The 16,831-nt window shown below is 40.9% G+C and overlaps 26 non-coding genes and 2 pseudogenes across 26 annotated transcripts; all 28 read right to left on the reverse strand.

Moving 5' to 3' along the window:
- Positions 1-1,936: 1,936 nt before the first annotated feature.
- Positions 1,937-2,055, reverse strand: LOC146030761 (5S ribosomal RNA). The gene has a single exon (XR_014456250.1). It is a non-coding gene; the product is annotated as a 5S ribosomal RNA (ribosomal RNA).
- A 345-nt stretch (positions 2,056-2,400) lies between these two features.
- On the reverse strand, positions 2,401-2,519 carry LOC146031005 (5S ribosomal RNA). The gene has a single exon (XR_014456484.1). It is a non-coding gene; the product is annotated as a 5S ribosomal RNA (ribosomal RNA).
- A 349-nt stretch (positions 2,520-2,868) lies between these two features.
- Positions 2,869-2,987, reverse strand: LOC146031300 (5S ribosomal RNA). The gene has a single exon (XR_014456769.1). It is a non-coding gene; the product is annotated as a 5S ribosomal RNA (ribosomal RNA).
- A 346-nt stretch (positions 2,988-3,333) lies between these two features.
- On the reverse strand, positions 3,334-3,452 carry LOC146033551 (5S ribosomal RNA). Its single transcript, XR_014458959.1, has one exon. It is a non-coding gene; the product is annotated as a 5S ribosomal RNA (ribosomal RNA).
- A 345-nt stretch (positions 3,453-3,797) lies between these two features.
- On the reverse strand, positions 3,798-3,916 carry LOC146030633 (5S ribosomal RNA). The gene has a single exon (XR_014456121.1). It is a non-coding gene; the product is annotated as a 5S ribosomal RNA (ribosomal RNA).
- A 332-nt stretch (positions 3,917-4,248) lies between these two features.
- LOC146029340 (5S ribosomal RNA) lies at positions 4,249-4,367 on the reverse strand. The gene has a single exon (XR_014455338.1). It is a non-coding gene; the product is annotated as a 5S ribosomal RNA (ribosomal RNA).
- Positions 4,368-4,712: 345 nt separating this feature from the next.
- On the reverse strand, positions 4,713-4,831 carry LOC146033898 (5S ribosomal RNA). Its single transcript, XR_014459307.1, has one exon. It is a non-coding gene; the product is annotated as a 5S ribosomal RNA (ribosomal RNA).
- Positions 4,832-5,221: 390 nt separating this feature from the next.
- On the reverse strand, positions 5,222-5,340 carry LOC146029351 (5S ribosomal RNA). Its single transcript, XR_014455339.1, has one exon. It is a non-coding gene; the product is annotated as a 5S ribosomal RNA (ribosomal RNA).
- A 345-nt stretch (positions 5,341-5,685) lies between these two features.
- Positions 5,686-5,804, reverse strand: LOC146029363 (5S ribosomal RNA). Its single transcript, XR_014455340.1, has one exon. It is a non-coding gene; the product is annotated as a 5S ribosomal RNA (ribosomal RNA).
- A 345-nt stretch (positions 5,805-6,149) lies between these two features.
- Positions 6,150-6,268, reverse strand: LOC146033062 (5S ribosomal RNA). The gene has a single exon (XR_014458473.1). It is a non-coding gene; the product is annotated as a 5S ribosomal RNA (ribosomal RNA).
- A 345-nt stretch (positions 6,269-6,613) lies between these two features.
- On the reverse strand, positions 6,614-6,732 carry LOC146033249 (5S ribosomal RNA). Its single transcript, XR_014458659.1, has one exon. It is a non-coding gene; the product is annotated as a 5S ribosomal RNA (ribosomal RNA).
- A 345-nt stretch (positions 6,733-7,077) lies between these two features.
- On the reverse strand, positions 7,078-7,196 carry LOC146034178 (5S ribosomal RNA). The gene has a single exon (XR_014459585.1). It is a non-coding gene; the product is annotated as a 5S ribosomal RNA (ribosomal RNA).
- Positions 7,197-7,586: 390 nt separating this feature from the next.
- On the reverse strand, positions 7,587-7,705 carry LOC146029375 (5S ribosomal RNA). The gene has a single exon (XR_014455341.1). It is a non-coding gene; the product is annotated as a 5S ribosomal RNA (ribosomal RNA).
- A 345-nt stretch (positions 7,706-8,050) lies between these two features.
- On the reverse strand, positions 8,051-8,169 carry LOC146031339 (5S ribosomal RNA). The gene has a single exon (XR_014456807.1). It is a non-coding gene; the product is annotated as a 5S ribosomal RNA (ribosomal RNA).
- Positions 8,170-8,559: 390 nt separating this feature from the next.
- Positions 8,560-8,678, reverse strand: LOC146031340 (5S ribosomal RNA). Its single transcript, XR_014456808.1, has one exon. It is a non-coding gene; the product is annotated as a 5S ribosomal RNA (ribosomal RNA).
- Positions 8,679-9,024: 346 nt separating this feature from the next.
- On the reverse strand, positions 9,025-9,143 carry LOC146030742 (5S ribosomal RNA). Its single transcript, XR_014456231.1, has one exon. It is a non-coding gene; the product is annotated as a 5S ribosomal RNA (ribosomal RNA).
- Positions 9,144-9,488: 345 nt separating this feature from the next.
- On the reverse strand, positions 9,489-9,607 carry LOC146033135 (5S ribosomal RNA). Its single transcript, XR_014458545.1, has one exon. It is a non-coding gene; the product is annotated as a 5S ribosomal RNA (ribosomal RNA).
- Positions 9,608-9,939: 332 nt separating this feature from the next.
- On the reverse strand, positions 9,940-10,058 carry LOC146029387 (5S ribosomal RNA). Its single transcript, XR_014455342.1, has one exon. It is a non-coding gene; the product is annotated as a 5S ribosomal RNA (ribosomal RNA).
- Positions 10,059-10,403: 345 nt separating this feature from the next.
- On the reverse strand, positions 10,404-10,522 carry LOC146031941 (5S ribosomal RNA). Its single transcript, XR_014457393.1, has one exon. It is a non-coding gene; the product is annotated as a 5S ribosomal RNA (ribosomal RNA).
- Positions 10,523-10,868: 346 nt separating this feature from the next.
- On the reverse strand, positions 10,869-10,987 carry LOC146034409 (5S ribosomal RNA). Its single transcript, XR_014459816.1, has one exon. It is a non-coding gene; the product is annotated as a 5S ribosomal RNA (ribosomal RNA).
- Positions 10,988-11,333: 346 nt separating this feature from the next.
- LOC146032401 (5S ribosomal RNA) lies at positions 11,334-11,452 on the reverse strand. Its single transcript, XR_014457838.1, has one exon. It is a non-coding gene; the product is annotated as a 5S ribosomal RNA (ribosomal RNA).
- A 2,355-nt stretch (positions 11,453-13,807) lies between these two features.
- LOC146028715 (5S ribosomal RNA) lies at positions 13,808-13,916 on the reverse strand (annotated as a pseudogene).
- A 332-nt stretch (positions 13,917-14,248) lies between these two features.
- LOC146031341 (5S ribosomal RNA) lies at positions 14,249-14,367 on the reverse strand. Its single transcript, XR_014456809.1, has one exon. It is a non-coding gene; the product is annotated as a 5S ribosomal RNA (ribosomal RNA).
- Positions 14,368-14,712: 345 nt separating this feature from the next.
- Positions 14,713-14,831, reverse strand: LOC146032402 (5S ribosomal RNA). Its single transcript, XR_014457839.1, has one exon. It is a non-coding gene; the product is annotated as a 5S ribosomal RNA (ribosomal RNA).
- A 345-nt stretch (positions 14,832-15,176) lies between these two features.
- Positions 15,177-15,295, reverse strand: LOC146028353 (5S ribosomal RNA; annotated as a pseudogene).
- A 332-nt stretch (positions 15,296-15,627) lies between these two features.
- On the reverse strand, positions 15,628-15,746 carry LOC146032180 (5S ribosomal RNA). Its single transcript, XR_014457624.1, has one exon. It is a non-coding gene; the product is annotated as a 5S ribosomal RNA (ribosomal RNA).
- Positions 15,747-16,091: 345 nt separating this feature from the next.
- Positions 16,092-16,210, reverse strand: LOC146029398 (5S ribosomal RNA). The gene has a single exon (XR_014455343.1). It is a non-coding gene; the product is annotated as a 5S ribosomal RNA (ribosomal RNA).
- Positions 16,211-16,554: 344 nt separating this feature from the next.
- On the reverse strand, positions 16,555-16,673 carry LOC146034771 (5S ribosomal RNA). Its single transcript, XR_014460175.1, has one exon. It is a non-coding gene; the product is annotated as a 5S ribosomal RNA (ribosomal RNA).
- Positions 16,674-16,831: the final 158 nt, after the last annotated feature.

Genomic DNA, 16,831 nt, shown 5'->3' on the forward strand with positions numbered 1-16,831 from the left:
TGAGGCATTTCCGTACTCGGGAGAAATTGGGGCACATATTTTGGGGTGCTTTTTCTCCTTCATACCTTCTGAAAATGAAAAATTTTGAGCCAGAACTGCATTTTTGTGTAAAAAAATGTAATTTTTCATTTTCACTGCCCACTTGTATCAAAATTGGTGAAACCCCTGGGGGTTTGAAATGTACACTATACCCCTAGATGAATTCCCTGAGGTGTGTACTTTGCAAAATGGGGTGACTTGTGGGGGGGTTCCACTGTATTGGTGCAACATAGCACCCACCATTCATTCCACCAGAATCTGTGCTGCAAAATCCAAAAATCACTCCTTCCCTTCTGAGTCCTGCCATGCACCCAACTGGTATTTTTTGGTCACATGTGAGGCATTGCCGTACTCGGGAGAAATTGGGGCACAGATTTTGGGGTGCTTTTTCTCCTTCATACCTTCTGAAAATGAAAAATTTTGAGCCAGAACTGCATTTTTGTGTAAAAAAATGTAATTTTTCATTTTCACTGCCCACTTGTATCAAAATTGGTGAAACCCCTGGGGGTTTGAAATGTACACTATACCCCTAGATGAATTCCCTGAGGGGTGTAGTTTTCAAAATGGGGTGACTTGTGGGGGGGTTCCACTGTATTGGTGCTTTGGGGGTCTTGCTAATGCGACATAGCACCCACCAAAATTCCACCAGAATCTGAGCTGCAAAATCCAAAAATCACTCCTTCCCTTCTGAGTCCTGCCATGCACCCAACTGGTATTTTTTGGTCACATGTGAGGCATTGCCGTACTCGGGAGAAATTGGGGCACAGATTTTGGGGTGCTTTGTCTCCTTCATACCTTCTGAAAATGACAAATTTGGAGCCAGAACTGTATTTTTGTGTAAAAAAAATAATTTTTCATTTTCACTGCCCAGTTGTACCACAATTGGTGAAACCCCTGGGGGTTTGAAATGTACACTGTACCCCTAGATGAATTCCCTGAGGGGTGTAGTTTGCAAAATGGGGTCACTTGTGGGGGGGTTCCTAACTTTTAGCATCTTATGGTGCCTAGAAACCTACATGGTGCCTAAAAAATAATCTCATAAAAAGGAGGCTCCAAAATCAAGTAGGTGCTCCTTCTATTATGAAGCCTGTGGTTTGGTCACCGTGCACACTAGGGCCACATATAGGATATTTATGAAAACAAAAGAATTGGGGGAATCAATTTTCAGTCACATTTCTCTAGTAAAATGTACTGTGTTCCTTAGAAAAATGTATTAAAATTGCAAATCTGCAAAAAAAAAGAAATTTTGAAATTTCACCTACACTTTGTTTTAATTCCTGTGAAACACCTAAAGGGTTAACAAACTTCCAAAATGCTGTTTTGAATACTGTGAGGGGTGCAGTTTTTGAAATGGCATCATTTATGGGGGTGTCTCACATACAAGTCCCTCAAAGTCACATCAGAACTGAACTGGTCCCTAAAAAAATCAGTGTTTGAAATTTTCTTGAAAATTTGAGAATTTGCTATTCATATTGTAAGCCTCCTAGTGTCCCAAAAAATTAAAAGGAAGTTGAAATAATGATGTCAACATAAAGTAGACATATGGTCTATGTTAGTTATTCACTATTTTGAGTGGTAAGATTATTTGTCTCACAAGCAGAAAATTTAACATTTTGCAAATCGCTAAATTTTCCATTTTTTCACGATATTTTGGTATTTTTCACAAAAAAACACAGACTGTATCGACCCAAATTTACCACTAATTTGAAGTACAATGTGTCACGAAAAAACAATCTCAAAATCACTGGGATAAGTAAAAGCAAAAAAAAGTTATCCCCACTTAAGTGAGACATGTCAGATTTGAAAAAAAGGGCTCTGTCAGGAACGCAAAAACTGGCTCTGTCAGGAAGGGGTTAAATAGCTAGAGAATAAAAACAATTTGCCAGTAATGGAAAAAAACCTACAGCACCTGGTGTTCCCGTGTGGTCTCCCACCCAAGTACTAACCAGGCCCAACACTGCTTAGCTTCCAAGATCAGACGAGATTGGGCGTATCCAATGTGGTATGGCTGTAGGTGAGATACAGGCACTTTTTTGCCCTCTTCTACTTCTATAACCAGGTAAGCTTATAAAAAAGTTTCCTAACTGTATTGGCTTACTGAAAAAAATCATGTGTTGGTAATGTAAATAGAACTACAGGACATGATATTAGCAGGTGGTCTCAAATTAAACTACTAAAGAGGCTCAACACTGTTTAGCTGCCAAAAGCAGTTGGAATTGGGCCTAAACAGTGTGGTAAGTCTTTAGGTGATGGCTATTGTGTGTGTTTGACCTCTCCTAAATCTCTGTATTGGCAATAAAAAGAAAAAGTTTCCAATTTAAATAGCTAGAGAATAAAAACAAATTGCCAGTAATGGGAAGAAACCTACAGCACCTGGTGTTCCCATGTGGTCTCCCACCCAAGTACTAACCAGGCCCAACACTGCTTAGCTTCCAAGATCAGACGAGATTGGGCATATCCAATGTGGTATGGCTGTAGGTGAGATACAGGCACTTTTTTGCCCTCTTCTACTTCTATAACCAGGTAAGCTAATAAAAAAGTTTCCTAACTGTATTGGCTTAATGAAAAAAATCATGTGTTGGTAATGTAAATAGAACTACAGGACATGATATTAGCAGGTGGTCTCAAATTAAACTACTAAAGAGGCTCAACACTGTTTAGCTGCCAAAAGCAGTTGGAATTGGGCCTAAACAGTGTGGTAAGTCTTTAGGTGATGGCTATTGTGTCTGTTTGACCTCTCCTAAATCTCTGTATTGGCAATAAAAAGAAAAAGTTTCCAATTTAAATAGCTAGCTAGAGAATAAAAACCATTTGCCAGTAATGGGAAAAAACCTACAGCACCTGGTGTTCCCATGTGGTCTCCCACCCAAGTACTAACCAGGCCCAACACTGCTTAGCTTCCAAGATCAGACGAGATTGGGCGTATCCAATGTGATATGGCTGTAGGTGAGATACATGCACTTTTTTGCCTTCTTCTACTTCTATAACCAGGTAAGCTAATAAAAAAGTTCCCTAACTGTATTGGCTTACTGAAAAAAATCTTGTGTTGGTAATGTAAAAAGACCTACAGGACATGATATTAGCAGGTGGTCTCAAATTAAACTACTAAAGAGGCTCAACACTGTTTAGCTGCCAAAAGCAGTTGGAATTGGGCCTAAACAGTGTGGTAAGTCTTTAGGTGATGGCTATTGTGTCTGTTTGACCTCTCCCAAATCTCTGTATTGGCAATAAAAAGAAAAAAGTTTCCAATTTAAATAGCTAGAAAATAAAAACAATTTGCCAGTAATGGGAAAAAACCTACAGCACCTGGTGTTCCCATGTGGTCTCCCACCCAAGTGCTAACCAGGCCCAACACTGCTTAGCTTCCAAGTTCAGACGAGATTTGGCGTATCCAGTGTGGTATGGCTGTAGGTGAGATACAGGCACTTTTTTGCCCTCTTCTACTTCTATAACCAGGTAAGCTAATAAAAAAGTTTCCTAACTGTATTGGCTTACTGAAAAAAATCATGTGTTGGTAATGTAAAAAGATCTACAGGACATGATATTAGCAGGTGGTCTCAAATTAAACTACTAAAGAGGCTCAACACTGTTTAGCTGCCAAAAGCAGTTGGAATTGGGCCGAAACAGTGTGGTAAGTCTTTAGGTGATGGCTATTGTGTCTGTTTGACCTCTCCCAAATCTCTGTATTGGCAATAAAAAGAAAAAGTTTCCAATTTAAATAGATAGAGAATAAAAACAATTTGCAAGTAATGGGAAAAAACCTACAGCACCTGGTGTTCCCATGTGGTCTCCCACCTAAGTACTAACCAGGCCCAACACTGCTTAGCTTCCAAGATCAGACGAGATTGGGCGTATCCAATGTGGTATGGCTGTAGGTGAGATACAGGCACTTTTTTACCCTCTTCTACTTCTATAACCAGGTAAGCTAATAAAAAAGTTTCCTAACTGAAAAAAATCATGTGTTGGTAATGTAAAAAGACCTACAGGACATGATATTAGCAGGTGGTCTCAAATTAAACTACTAAAGAGGCTCAACACTGTTTAGCGGCCAAAAGCAATTGGAATTGGGCCAAAACAGTGTGGTAAGTCTTTAAGTGATGGCTATTGTGTCTGTTTGACCTCTCCCAAATCTCTGTATTGGCAATAAAAAGAAAAAGTTTCCAATTTAAAGAGCTAGAGAATAAAAACAATTTGCCAGTAATGGGAAAAAACCTACAGCACCTGGTGTTCCCATGTGGTCTCCCACCCAAGTACTAACCAGGCCCAACACTGCTTAGCTTCCAAGATCAGACGAGATTGGGCGTATCCAATGTGGTATGGCTGTAGGTGAGATACAAGCACTTTTTTGCCCTCTTCTACTTCTATAACAAGGTAAGTTACTAAAAAAGTTTCCTAACTGTATTGGCTTACTGAAAAAAATCATGTGTTGGTAATGTAAAAAGACCTACAGGACATGATATTAGCAGGTGGTCTCAAATTAAACTACTAAAGAGGCTCAACACTGTTTAGCTGCCAAAAGCAGTTGGAATTGGGAGTAAACAGTGTGGTAAGTCTTTAGGTGATGGCTATTGTGTCTGTTTGACCTCTCCCAAATCTCTGTATTGGCAATAAAAAGAAAAAGTTTCCAATTTAAATAGCTAGAGAATAAAAACTATTTGCCAGTAATGGAAAAAAACCTACAGCACCTGGTGTTCCCATGTGGTCTCCCACCCAAGTACTAACCAGGCCCAACACTGCTTAGCTTCCAAGATCAGACGGGATTGGGCGTATCCAATGTGGTATGGCTGTAGGTGAGATGCAAGCACTTTTTTGCCCTCTTCTACTTCTACAACAAGTTAAGTTAATAAAAAAGTTTCCTAACTGTATTGGCTTACTGAAAAAAATCATGTGTTGGTAATGTAAAAAGACCTACAGGACATGATATTAGCAGGTGGTCTCAAATTAAACTACTAAAGAGGCTCAACACTGTTTAGCTGCCAAAAGCAGTTGGAATTGCGTCTAAACAGTGTGGTAAGTCTTTAGGTGATGGCTGTTTGACCTCTCCCAAATCTCTGTATTGGCAATAAAAAGAAAAAGGTGATGGCTGTTTGACCTCTCCCAAATCTCTGTATTGGCAATAAAAAGAAAAAGTTTCCAATTTAAATACCTAGAAAATAAAAACAATTTGCCAGTAATGGGAAAAAACCTACAGCACCTGGTGTTCCCATGTGGTCTCCCACCCAAGTACTAACCAGGCCCAACACTGCTTAGCTTCCAAGATCAGACGAGATTGGGCGTATCCAATGTGGTATGGCTGTAGGTGAGATACAGGCACTTTTTTGCCCTCTTCTACTTCTATAACCAGGTAAGCTAATAAAAAAGTTTCCTAACTGTATTGGCTTACTGAAAAAAATCATGTGTTGGTAATGTAAATAGAACTACAGGACATGATATTAGCAGGTGGTCTCAAATTAAACTACTAAAGAGGCTCAACACTGTTTAGCTGCCAAAAGCAGTTGGAATTGGGCCTAAACAGTGTGGTAAGTCTTTAGGTGATGGCTATTGTGTCTGTTTGACCTCTCCTAAATCTCTGTATTGGCAATAAAAAGAAAAAGTTTCCAATTTAAATAGCTAGAGAATAAAAACAATTTGCCAGTAATGGGAAAAAACCTACAGCACCTGGTGTTCCCATGTGGTCTCCCACCCAAGTACTAACCAGGCCCAACACTGCTTAGCTTCCAAGATCAGACGAGATTGGGCGTATCCAATGTGGTATGGCTGTAGGTGAGATACATGCACTTTTTTGCCCTCTTCTACTTCTATAACCAGTTAAGCTAATAAAAAAGTTTCCTAACTGTATTGGATTACTGAAAAAAATCATGTGTTAGTAATGTAAAAAGACCTACAGGACATGATATTAGCAGGTGGTCTCAAATTAAACTACTAAAGAGGCTCAACACTGTTTAGCTGCCAAAAGCAGTTGGAATTGGGCCTAAACAGTGTGGTAAGTCTTTAGGTGATGGCTATTGTGTGTGTTTGACCTCTCCCAAATCTCTGTATTGGCAATAAAAAGAAAAAGTTTCCAATTTAAATAGCTAGAAAATAAAAACAATTTGCCAGTAATGGGAAAAAACCTACAGCACCTGGAGTTCCCATGTGGTCTCCCACCCAAGTACTAACCAGGCCCAACACTGCTTAGCTTCTAAGCTCTGACGAGATTTGGCGTATTCAATGTGGTATGGCTGTAGGTGAGATACAGGCACTTTTTTGCCCTCTTCTACTTCTATAACCTGGTAAGCTAATAAAAAAGTTTCCTAACTGTATTGGCTTACTGAAAAAAATCATGTGTTGGTAATGTAAAAAGACCTACAGGACATGATATTAGCAAGTGGTCTCAAATTAAACTACTAAAGAGGCTCAACACTGTTTAGCTGCCAAAAGCAGTTGGAATTGGGCTGAAACAGTGTGGTAAGTCTTTAGGTGATGGCTATTGTGTCTGTTTGACCTCTCCCAAATCTCTGTATTGGCAATAAAAAGAAAACGTTTCCAATTTAAATAGCTAGAGAATAAAAACAATTTGCCAGTAATGGGAAAAAACCTACAGCACCTGATGTTCCCACGTGGTCTCCCACCCAAGTACCAAACAGGCCCTACACTGCTTAGCTTCCAAGATCGGACGAGATTGGGCGTATCCAAAGTGGTATGGCTGTAGGTGAGATACAGGCACTTTTTTGCCCTCTTCTACTTCTATAACCAGGTAAGCTAATAAAAAAGTTTCATAACTGTATTGGCTTACTGAAAAAAATCATGTGTTGGTAATGTAAAAAGACCAACAGGACATGATATTAGCAGGTGGTCTCAAATTTAACTACTAAAGAGGCTCAACACTGTTTAGCTGCCAAAAGCAGTTGGAATTGGGCCTAAACAGTGTGGTAAGTCTTTAGGTGATGGCTATTGTGTCTGTTTGACCTCTCCCAAATCTCTGTATTGGCAATAAAAAGAAAAAGTTTCCAATTTAAATAGCTAGAAAATAAAAACAATTTGCCAGTAATGGGAAAAAACCTACAGCACTTGGTGTTCCCATGTGGTCTCCCACCCAAGTACTAACCAGGCCCAACACTGCTTAGCTTCTAAGTTCTGACGAGATTTGGCGTATCCAATGTGGTATGGCTGTAAGTGAGATACAGGCACTTTTTTGCCCTCTTCTACTTCTATAACCTGGTAAGCTAATAAAAAAGTTTCCTAACTGTATTGGCTTACTAAAAAAAATCATGTGTTGGTAATGTAAAAAGACCTACAGGACATGATATTAGCAAGTGGTCTCAAATTAAACTACTAAAGAGGCTCAACACTGTTTAGCTGCCAAAAGCAGTTGGAATTGGGCCTAAACAGTGTGGTAAGTCTTTAGGTGATGGCTGTTTGACCTCTCCCAAATCTCTGTATTGGCAATAAAAAGAAAAAGGTGATGGCTGTTTGACCTCTCCCAAATCTCTGTATTGGCAATAAAAAGAAAAAGTTTCCAATTTAAATAGCTAGAGAATAAAAACAATTTGCCAGTAATGGGAAAAAACCTACAGCACCTGGTGTTCCCATGTGGTCTCCCACCCAAGTACTAACCAGGCCCAACACTGCTTAGCTTCCAAGATCAGACGAGATTGGGCGTATCCAATGTGGTATGGCTGTAGGTGAGATACATGCACTTTTTTGCCCTCTTCTACTTCTATAACCAGGTAAGCTAATAAAAAAGTTTCCTAACTGTATTGGATTACTGAAAAAAATCATGTGTTGGTAATGTAAAAAGACCTACAGGACATGATATTAGCAGGTGGTCTCAAATTAAACTACTAAAGAGGCTCAACACTGTTTAGCTGCCAAAAGCAGTTGAAATTGGGCCTAAACAGTGTGGTAAGTCTTTAGGTGATGGCTATTGTGTCTGTTTGACCTCTCCCAAATCTCTGTATTGGCAATAAAAAGAAAAAGTTTCCAATTTAAATAGCTAGAAAATAAAAACAATTTGCCAGTTATGGGAAAAAACCTACAGCACCTGGTGTTCCCATGTGGTCTCCCACCCAAGTACTAACCAGGCCCAACACTGCTTAGCTTCTAAGTTCTGACGAGATTTGGCGTATCCAATGTGGTATGGCTGTAGGTGAGATACAGGCACTTTTTTGCCCTCTTCTACTTCTATAATCTGGTAAGCTAATAAAAAAGTTTCCTAACTGTATTGGCTTACTGAAAAAAATCATGTGTTGGTAATGTAAAAAGACCTACAGGACATGATATTAGCAAGTGGTCTCAAATTAAACTACTAAAGAGGCTCAACACTGTTTAGCTGCCAAAAGCAGTTGGAATTGGGCCTAAACAGTGTGGTAAGTCTTTAGGTGATGGCTGTTTGACCTCTCCCAAATCTCTGTATTGGCAATAAAAAGAAAAAGGTGATGGCTGTTTGACCTCTCCCAAATCTCTGTATTGGCAATAAAAAGAAAAAGTTTCCAATTTAAATAGCTAGAGAATAAAAACAATTTGCCAGTAATGGGAAAAAACCTACAGCACCTGGTGTTCCCATGTGGTCTCCCACCCAAGTACTAACCAGGCCCAACACTGCTTAGCTTCTAAGTTCTGACGAGATTTGGCGTATCCAATGTGGTATGGCTGTAGGTGAGATACAGGCACTTTTTTGCCCTCTTCTACTTCTATAATCTGGTAAGCTAATAAAAAAGTTTCCTAACTGTATTGGCTTACTGAAAAAAATCATGTGTTGGTAATGTAAAAAGACCTACAGGACATGATATTAGCAAGTGGTCTCAAATTAAACTACTAAAGAGGCTCAACACTGTTTAGCTGCCAAAAGCAGTTGGAATTGGGCCTAAACAGTGTGGTAAGTCTTTAGGTGATGGCTATTGTGTCTGTTTGACCTCTCCCAAATCTCTGTATTGGCAATAAAAAGAAAAAAGTTTCCAATTTAAATAGCTAGAAAATAAAAACAATTTGCCAGTAATGGGAAAAAACCTACAGCACCTGGTGTTCCCATGTGGTCTCCCACCCAAGTACTAACCAGGCCCAACATTGCTTAGCTTCCAAGTTCTGACGAGATTTGGCGTATCCAATGTGGTATGGCTGTAGGTGAGATACAGGCACTTTTTTGCCCTCTTCTACTTCTATAACCAGGTAAGCTAATAAAAAAGTTTCCTAACTGAATTGGCTTACTGAAAAAAATCATGTGTTGGTAATGTAAAAAGACCTACAGGACATGATATTAGCAGGTCGTCTCAAATTAAACTACTAAAGAGGCTCAACACTGTTTAGCTGCCAAAAGCAGTTGGAATTGGGCCGAAACATTGTGGTAAGTCTTTAGGTGATGGCTATTGTGTCTGTTTGACCTCTCCCAAATCTCTGTATTGGCAATAAAAAGAAAAAGTTTCCAATTTAAATAGATAGAGAATAAAAACAATTTGCAAGTAATGGGAAAAAACCTACAGCACCTGGTGTTCCCATGTGGTCTCCCACCCAAGTACTAACCAGGCCCAACACTGCTTAGCTTCCAAGATCAGACAAGATTAGGCGTATTCAATGTGGTATGGCTGTAGGTGAGATACAGGCACTTTTTTGCCCTCTTCTACTTCTATAACCAGGTAATCTAATAAAAAAGTTTCCTAACTAAAAAAAATCATGTGTTGGTAATGTAAAAAGACCTACAGGACATGATATTAGCAGGTGGTCTCAAATTAAACTACTAAAGAGGCTCAACACTGTTTAGCTGCCAAAAGCAGTTGGAATTGGGCCTAAACAGTGTGGTAAGTCTTTAGGTGATGGCTATTGTGTCTGTTTGACCTCTCCTAAATCTCTGTATTGGCAATAAAAGGAAAAAGTTTCCAATTTAAATAGCTAGAGAATAAAAACAATTTGCCAGTAATGGGAAAAAACCTACAGCACCTGGTGTTCCCATGTGGTCTCCCACCCAAGTACTAACCAGGCCCAACACTGCTTAGCTTCCAAGATCAGACGAGATTGGGCGTATCCAATGTGGTATGGCTGTAGGTGAGATACATGCACTTTTTTGCCCTCTTCTACTTCTATAACCAGGTAAGCTAATAAAAAAGTTTCCTAACTGTATTGGATTACTGAAAAAAATCATGTGTTGGTAATGTAAAAAGACCTACAGGACATGATATTAGCAGGTGGTCTCAAATTAAACTACTAAAGAGGCTCAACACTGTTTAGCTGCCAAAAGCAGTTGGAATTGGGCCTAAACAGTGTGGTAAGTCTTTAGGTGATGGCTATTGTGTCTGTTTGACCTCTCCCAAATCTCTGTATTGGCAATAAAAAGAAAAAGTTTCCAATTTAAATAGCTAGAAAATAAAAACAATTTGCCAGTAATGGGAAAAAACCTACAGCACCTGGTGTTCCCATGTGGTCTCCCACCTAAGTACTAACCAGGCCCAACACTGCTTAGCTTCTAAGTTCTGACGAGATTTGGCGTATCCAATGTGGTATGGCTGTAGGTGAGATACAGGCACTTTTTTGCCCTCTTCTACTTCTATAACCTGGTAAGCTAAGAAAAAAGTTTCCTAACTGTATTGGCTTACTGAAAAAAATCATGTGTTGGTAATGTAAAAAGACCTACAGGACATGATATTAGCAAGTGGTCTCAAATTAAACTACTAAAGAGGCTCAACACTGTTTAGCTGCCAAAAGCAGTTGGAATTGGGCCTAAACAGTGTGGTAAGTCTTTAGGTGATGGCTATTGTGTCTGTTTGACCTCTCCCAAATCTCTGTATTGGCAATAAAAAGAAAAAAGTTTCCAATTTAAATAGCTAGAAAATAAAAACAATTTGCCAGTAATGGGAAAAAACCTACAGCACCTGGTGTTCCCATGTGGTCTCCCACCTAAGTACTAACAAGGCCCAACACTGCTTAGCTTCTAAGTTCTGACGAGATTTGGCGTATCCAATGTGGTATGGCTGTAGGTGAGATACAGGCACTTTTTTGCCCTCTTCTACTTCTATAACCTGGTAAGCTAAGAAAAAAGTTTCCTAACTGTATTGGCTTACTGAAAAAAATCATGTGTTGGTAATGTAAAAAGACCTACAGGACATGATATTAGCAAGTGGTCTCAAATTAAACTACTAAAGAGGCTCAACACTGTTTAGCTGCCAAAAGCAGTTGGAATTGGGCCTAAACAGTGTGGTAAGTCTTTAGGTGATGGCTATTGTGTCTGTTTGACCTCTCCCAAATCTCTGTATTGGCAATAAAAAGAAAAAAGTTTCCAATTTAAATAGCTAGAAAATAAAAACAATTTGCCAGTAATGGGAAAAAACCTACAGCACCTGGTGTTCCCATGTGGTCTCCCACCCAAGTACTAACCAAGCCCAACACTGCTTAGCTTCCAAGTTCTGACGAGATTTGGCGTATCCAATGTGGTATGGCTGTAGGTGAGATACAGGCACTTTTTTGCCCTCTTCTACTTCTATAACCAGGTAAGCTAATAAAAAAGTTTCCTAACTAAAAAAAATCATGTGTTCCAAGTTCTGACGAGATTTGGCGTATCCAATGTGGTATGGCTGTAGGTGAGATACAGGCACTTTTTTGCCCTCTTCTACTTCTATAACCAGGTAAGCTAATAAAAAAGTTTCCTAACTGAATTGGCTTACTGAAAAAAATCATGTGTTGGTAATGTAAAAAGACCTACAGGACATGATATTAGCAGGTCGTCTCAAATTAAACTACTAAAGAGCAGGGCTGCCAAGAGAAATCCTGGGCCCCGGTACAACAGCTTCCCAGGGCCCCGCTGGAGGAGGTGAGACCACATAATTTTGGGGGCATGTTTAGCACATAGGAGGATGGAAAAGTGAAGGTTGAAGTAATACGTGCGCCTAAGGCACATGCTACGTTCAAGGGGTGTGGCCACTCAAAAGGGGCATATCCTTGAGTGTAGTGTACCACACCATATAGCATTTATTCAATACAATAGTAAACCCCCTTACACATTATGCTACAAGGAATGAGCCAAAATTCACATTATGCACACGGAATGAGTCAAAATTCACATTATGCCTCACAGAATAAAAAAAAAAAAAACACAGCATGAGCCAAAATTTCCATTACGCCACATAAATTGTTCCAAAATTCACATTATGCCACATGGAGAGATGGTGGGGATGCAGAGACAGAGACGCCATGGACACCGAGACAGTCATGGTGGGGACGCAGGGACAGAGACAGCGACAGAGATGGTGGGGATGCAGGGACAGAGATGCATTATAGTGGGCTACTTAATGTGCAAGCCTACCTACAAGGGGTCCAGTGATGGAGTCCGGCAGTGCTCCAGAAGCAGTGGGGATGGGGTGGGCTCCAGTGGGGTTTGTAAGGGGATCAGTGGTGGGAAACACAGCCTTGCAAACAGCAGGATCCAGCAGCAGCAGAAGGGCCCAGCGGCAGGTCCAGCTGTTGTGCACTGTGAGGGGTCCAGGGCTGACACACTTGGTAGACAAAAAAGCAGATGTGGCAGAAGGCATACATGGGGAGAATGTGTCATAGACACACATGAGGAGGGGAGGTGGAGGCATGCATGGGGAGGGGGAAGAGGCACACATGGGGAGAGGGAGGTGACAGAGGCATACAAGGGGTGGAGGGGCTAAGTGATAGAAGGGGGAGTAACCCAGCCAGCTTCCTGCAAGTCCGTTCCCCAGGAGGGGGCACACAACCCCCCAAGCCACCTTCTCAAAACTGACACAGAGAGACCCACTGGTGCTGATGATCCAAGCCCCATGCTGCTTCTTTCACTCACACTTGTACAGGCAGATATCTGCCTGTGAGTGAGAATCAGGCTGCAGCCACTGCAGTAGCATCAGTGGGCCCCATTCTGTCAGTGGCACTTCCTATCTGTGAGTATGCCTGCAGGTTAGTCCCCTCTCCTCATCTCTCCTTTGATTACCTCCTCAGTCAGTTCAGCTTCTCTCCATCACGATCACAGCAGAAGAACACTGTGCTACTCCATAAGCTCCGCCCTGAGCAGCTCCTCCGTTGCCTAGTCCAGTAACAGTTTCTTCTTCAGCTGCAGCCAGCCATGTGATGAGACAGCACACCCGAACTGATGGAGGGGGTGGGGAGTCTGATAATGCTGAAGCAGTGAGGCAAGTGGGGGATGACTACTGTCATTGTGTGGCAGGGTATGTTGGGCAGTGGTGTATTCCTTTAAGTCTGCCGCCATTCTCCTCTCCCCCCTCAGACCCCTCTGTTCTCACAGCCTCACTGAGCTGCCCCTCCCTCTCTGTCCGTCCCTTTCCCCCAGCTACAGCTTCCTGCAGACTCCGCAGCGGTGGACTGGACTGGCTGCGTGTGACTGTGAATCACTTGTCATGGACAGGCAGTCAGTTGACCGCTGCGGAGTCTGCTCTGCAGGAAGCTGTGGCCGGGAACAGATATAGGGAATGAGCAGCCGCTATACAGCTCATCCACCTCCTCCTGGCCACATGCACAGCCGCCGGGCGCCGGCCGAATAAAAAAAAAAAAGTGTGTGACTGAACTCAGACCCGGGCCCCCCTGACATGACCGGGCCCAGGTAAATTGTACCCGCCCCCCTCCCCTCTCGGCGGCCCTGCTAAAGAGGCTCAACACTGTTTAGCTGCCAAAAGCAGTTGGAATTGGGCCGAAACAGTGTGGTAAGTCTTTAGGTGATGGCTATTGTGTCTGTTTGACCTCTCCCAAATCTCTGTATTGGCAATAAAAAGAAAAAGTTTCCAATTTAAATAGATAGAGAATAAAAACAATTTGCAAGTAATGGGAAAAAAACCTACAGCACCTGGTGTTCCCATGTGGTCTCCCACCCAAGTACTAACCAGGCCCAACACTGCTTAGCTTCCAAGATCAGGCGTATTCAATGTGGTATGGCTGTAGGTGAGATACAGGCACTTTTTTGCCCTCTTCTACTTCTATAACCAGGTAATCTAATAAAAAAGTTTCCTAACTAAAAAAAATCATGTGTTGGTAATGTAAAAAGACCTACAGGACATGATATTAGCAGGTGGTCTCAAATTAAACTACTAAAGAGGCTCAACACTGTTTAGCTGCCAAAAGCAGTTGGAATTGGGCCTAAACAGTGTGGTAAGTCTTTAGGTGATGGCTATTGTGTCTGTTTGACCTCTCCCAAATCTCTGTATTGGCAATAAAAAGAAAAAGTTTCCAATTTAAATAGCTAGAAAATAAAAACAATTTGCCAGTAATGGGAAAAAACCTACAGCACCTGGTGTTCCCATGTGGTCTCCCACCCAAGTACTAACCAGGCCCAACACTGCTTAGCTTCTAAGTTCTGACGAGATTTGGCGTATCCAATGTGGTATGGCTGTAGGTGAGATACAGGCACTTTTTTGCCCTCTTCTACTTCTATAACCTGTAAGCTAATAAAAAAGTTTCCTAACTGTATTGGCTTACTGAAAAAAATCATGTGTTGGTAATGTAAAAAGACCTACAGGACATGATATTAGCAAGTGGTCTCAAATTAAACTACTAAAGAGGCTCAACACTGTTTAGCTGCCAAAAGCAGTTGGAATTGGGCCTAAACAGTGTGGTAAGTCTTTAGGTGATGGCTATTGTGTCTGTTTGACCTCTCCCAAATCTCTGTATTGGCAATAAAAAGAAAAAAGTTTCCAATTTAAATAGCTAGAAAATAAAAACAATTTGCCAGTAATGGGAAAAAACCTACAGCACCTGGTGTTCCCATGTGGTCTCCCACCCAAGTACTAACCAAGCCCAACACTGCTTAGCTTCCAAGTTCTGACGAGATTTGGCGTATCCAATGTGGTATGGCTGTAGGTGAGATACAGGCACTTTTTTGCCCTCTTCTACTTCTATAACCAGGTAAGCTAATAAAAAAGTTTCCTAACTGAATTGGCTTACTGAAAAAAATCATGTGTTGGTAATGTAAAAACACCTACAGGACATGATATTAGCAGGTCGTCTCAAATTAAACTACTAAAGAGGCTCAACACTGTTTAGCTGCCAAAAGCAGTTGGAATTGGGCCGAAACAGTGTGGTAAGTCTTTAGGTGATGGCTATTGTGTCTGTTTGACCTCTCCCAAATCTCTGTATTGGCAATAAAAAGTAAAAGTTTCCAATTTAAATAGATAGAGAATAAAAACAATTTGCAAGTAATGGGAAAAAACCTACAGCACCTGGTGTTCCCATGTGGTCTCCCACCCAAGTTCTAACCAGGCACAACACTGCTTAGCTTCCAAGATCAGACAAGATTGGGCGTATTCAATGTGGTATGGCTGTAGGTGAGATACAGGCACTTTTTTGCCCTCTTCTACTTCTATAACCAGGTAAGCTAATAAAAAAGTTTCCTAACTAAAAAAAATCATGTGTTGGTAATGTAAAAAGACCTACAGGACATGATATTAGCAGGTGGTCTCAAATTAAACTACTAAAGAGGCTCAACACTGTTTAGCTGCCAAAAGCAGTTGGAATTGGGCCAAAACAGTGTGGTAAGTCTTTAAGTGATGGCTATTGTGTCTGTTTGACCTCTCCCAAATCTCTGTATTGGCAATAAAAAGAAAAAGTTTCCAATTTAAAGAGCTAGAGAATAAAAACAATTTGCCAGTAATGGGAAAAAACCTACAGCACCTGATGTTCCCATGTGGTCTCCCACCCAAGTACTAACCAGGCCCAACACTGCTTAGCTTCCAAGATCAGACGGGATTGGGCGTATCCAATGTGGTATGGCTGTAGGTGAGATGCAAGCACTTTTTTGCCCTCTTCTACTTCTATAACAAGGTAAGTTACTAAAAAAGTTTCCTAACTGTATTGGCTTACTGAAAAAAATCATGTGTTGGTAATGTAAAAAGACCTACAGGACATGATATTAGCAGGTGGTCTCAAATTAAACTACTAAAGAGGCTCAACACTGTTTAGCTGCCAAAAGCAGTTGGAATTGGGCCTAAACAGTGTGGTAAGTATTTAGGTGATGGCTATTGTGTCTGTTTGACCTCTCCCAAATCTCTGTATTGGCAATAAAAAGAAAAAGTTTCCAATTTAAATAGCTAGAAAATAAAAACAATTTGCCAGTAATGGGAAAAAACCTACAGCACCTGGTGTTCCCATGTGGTCTCCCACCCAAGTACTAACCAGGCCCAACACTGCTTAGCTTCCAAGATCAGACGAGATTGGGCGTATCCAATGTGGTATGGCTGTAGGTGAGATACAGGCACTTTTTTGCCATCTTCTACTTCTATAACCAGGTAAGCTTATAAAAAAGTTTCCTAACTGTATTGGCTTACTAAAAAAAATAATGTGTTGGTAATGTAAATAGAACTACAGGACATGATATTAGCAGGTGGTCTCAAATTAAACTACTAAAGAGGCTCAACAATGTTTAGCTGCCAAAACCAGTTGGAATTGGGCCTAAACAGTGTGGTAAGTCTTTAGGTGATGGCTATTGTGTCTGTTTGACCTCTCCCAAATGTCTGTATTGGCAATAAAAAGATAAAGTTTCCAATTTAAATAGCTAGAGAATAAAAACAATTTGCCAGTAATGGAAAAAACCTACAGCACCTGGTGTTCCTATGTGGTCTCCCACCCAAGTACTAACCAGGCCCAACACTGCTTAGCTTCCAAGATCAGACAGGATTGGCCGTATCCAATGTGGTATGGCTGTAGATGAGATGCAAGCACTTTTTTGCCCTCTTCTACTTCTATAACAAGTTAAGTTAATAAAAAAGTTTCCTAACTGTATTGGTTTACTGAAAAAAATCATGTGTTGGTAATGTAAAAAGACCTACAGGACATGATATTAGCAGGTGGTCTCAAATTAAACTAC

The sequence above is a fragment of the Crinia signifera genome, chromosome 8 (genome assembly GCF_055691185.1).
Source record: "Crinia signifera chromosome 8, ASM5569118v1, whole genome shotgun sequence".
NCBI classification, from domain to species: domain Eukaryota; kingdom Metazoa; phylum Chordata; class Amphibia; order Anura; family Myobatrachidae; genus Crinia; species Crinia signifera.